Below are 2952 nucleotides of genomic sequence, written 5' to 3' on the forward strand. Positions count from 1 at the left end.
CTTCGAATTGTTGCGTTTTGCCCTGTTGTGGTCGCCTTGAACCATTGCACATCAAGTAGAAACATATGGAAGCTTCTGTAGTCCACTTGAAAAACATTTTGTATCCTTCCACAATACTCTATCTTTGAAAGTTGCACCTCATCATTTTGCCTTGTAACTATCTCTTGATCAAATGATGCCATGACCCTCGAGTCAAATGTTTGTCTTTTGTGATTTATCCGATGCACTCAAAAATGTCGTTTGTGTGACCACAAAGCACCAAAAGATTCATATTTTCTACTACATCCTCTTGCAAACTCTTTCTCAATTTCTGTCACTGTCTCCCTGTTTAAAACTGCTTCTTGTAGTTTGTTATGCAACCAAGCAAGCCTCATAAATTTTGGTAGTTCTCTTAAACTTGGAGGATATTGGACGTTTGACATGTTTCTTTGGGCTCTTTTATACTCTTGTCTTTCATTGGAAATTCTATTCCTTTCTATCTCATATTCTTTCATCCACTTCTCCATGGCTGGATGATTTAGAATGCAAAACCTATTCACCTTTTCTTCCAAAATAAGATCCATTTTACGGTCAAGTCCCCTCCCTTGTAGCACCTCACCAATCATTCTGTCATCTTCTTTGTTGTGTCATAGTACAGGCATAGATGGTTCTCTTTGTCCAAGGAATTCAGAGAGGTATACTAGGGACTCTTGAACCAACCAACCCTCTGCCATACTACCCTCTGGTCTTGCTCATTGACGCACAAATCCCTTCAAAGTTTTCATGAACCTTTCAAGGAAGAACATCCATCTACTATGGACAATTCCTGCAATTGCAACTTCATCCACTATATGAACCATGAGATGAACTTGTATTGTGAGGATACTTGTTGGGAAGTGCTTTTCAAGCATACAAACTGCTTCTGCTGCATTAATCCTATTCTCATCAATGCTACTTAGTGTGATCTCCTTTTGAGAAATCCACCTTACCAAACGGGATATTTTGTAAATTACTTCACGAACCTCTGGTGTTGCCCAATTTCTTATTGAAGTTAGGAGAATATATTGCAAGAACTTGTGCCAGTCATGTGTCTTCAACCCACATAGTTTGTTATCCTTTGTGAATGCCCCCTTTAAGCAATGCATGTGTCCTGTTGGTGTACAAAATTCGGCTATGACCTTCTTCACCCTCTTCTCCTTTTCTCTCGTCAACACCCAAGGTGCAGTTTGGAGTGTGACCAATTTATCTACCCCTATTAGAGGCCAATATGGTTGCATATGCAAGATCCGTGCATCTTTTAGATCACTCCGAGCTTTATTGTCGTCTCGAGCTCCAGCTAAGCGTTCCCATAGTATTTGCCCAACATTTTTGAAGATATGCATTGGATCTAGCAGGTTATTCACAAGAAGTCTCCTCCAATATGGCAACCTGTGGAAGATTGATAGTCGTTTCATTCCAAAAGGACTGGGACTTTCCCCTCCATTCTCTATCCATGAGTTATATTGACAGGAGGTTGTCCATGGTGTAGGTGGTTTTGCAAGACTACCCTCCCGCATGGGATGATTTGCAGGAAGAAATCTTGTATGATTCTTTTTTCTTAAGTGAGTTAGAGTATCGAGCATTGAGTGCTGGACCATATATAGGACAAGCATGATAGCCACTTGTTGCAAGGCCACTGGCCACATCAAAATGCCACGCAAGTTAACTGATCGTTACCCACTACGTCTTGACACGTCTATGACAGAAATACCATCCCAAAGGACTTTTAGCTCATCCACTAGCGGAGCCAAGTATATGTCCATGTTTCTAACCTTGCACTTCCCTGGCACAAGCAATGCAAGTAAAAGATGACCCTTTTTAATTGTTAGCCAAGGTGGAATATTACAGTTGACGCACACCACTGGCCATGTGCTCCAAGTAGTGGACCGTAAACCAAAAGGATTCACTCCTTCCATGGCAAGACCTAATCTAAGGTGGCGAGGTTCCTTCTTGAACTCTGGCCATTGTTGCTCAATATGCTGCCAAGCTGCACAATCAGCTGGAATGCGCATCACATTGTCAGTGGACCTATTTGTAGAGTGCCATGTCATTAGCTTTGCTATATCTGGACACTCGAACATATGCTTGATTCTAGGTAGTATAGGAAAGTGTCGAAGCACCTTTGTAGGTATTGTGGTGCCTGTAAGACCTTGACGATATCTGCTAGCTTGACACTTTGGACATGATTCCATGTTGGTGTATTCCCCTCGAAATAGAATGCAATCGTTAGGACATGCGTGGATACTATTGTAATCCATTCCTATATCTGCTAAGATCTTCTTTGCCTCTTCCCTGCATGCCGGCATTGCATTTACAATGGTAGGATAGTTGACTTCATAAGTGAGAAGAGGGCACTAACACTCGCATTACTCCATCCATATATGGATTGCAAATTAAGCATTGACAAACAAGTTCGAAGGACTGTGGCACGAGAGCCTTCGAATAATGGAGTAGAGGCTAGAGATCCCAATCGTTGAATGCCCTCATCATCTTGTTGAACATCAATGGGATTTGGATTGGACTCATCATGCGGACTGGACTCTTCATTCATGTAGAAAGCCTCAATCATCTCCTCCATATCCTCATCATGTAAGGGACCATCCATGTTAGAGTCTCCAGGTGTGGTTAAGGGCACACGCGTTACATCCTCCACGATATTATGTTGGTACATTTGTGAACGTGGTGGATATGATGGTAGTACCTGTGAGAAATCTACTGGTTCTTTGGAGGCGTATTGGCATATTTGATTCTCGATTACACTATCGACGTCCCGTTGCCCCCAATCTTCTACATGCTCATTAGCTATTTGTCGTTAATGGATGACTGTTCGCTTGCATCGATTACATGGACACAAGATCCGGTCAGACATGTTAGCAGACTTGCTTATCGGATAATCTTGCCTATGACCCACTGATCACACCTGTACACAATAAA

General features: G+C 42.1%; 1 pseudogene; it reads right to left on the minus strand.

Annotated features, from left to right (window-relative positions):
• Positions 1-227: 227 nt before the first annotated feature.
• LOC147622529 (uncharacterized) lies at positions 228-2464 on the minus strand (annotated as a pseudogene).
• Positions 2465-2952: the final 488 nt, after the last annotated feature.

The sequence above is a fragment of the Cibotium barometz genome, chromosome 28, assembly GCF_041138505.1.
Source record: "Cibotium barometz isolate CiBa-2024 chromosome 28, ASM4113850v1, whole genome shotgun sequence".
Lineage (NCBI taxonomy): Eukaryota > Viridiplantae > Streptophyta > Polypodiopsida > Cyatheales > Cibotiaceae > Cibotium > Cibotium barometz.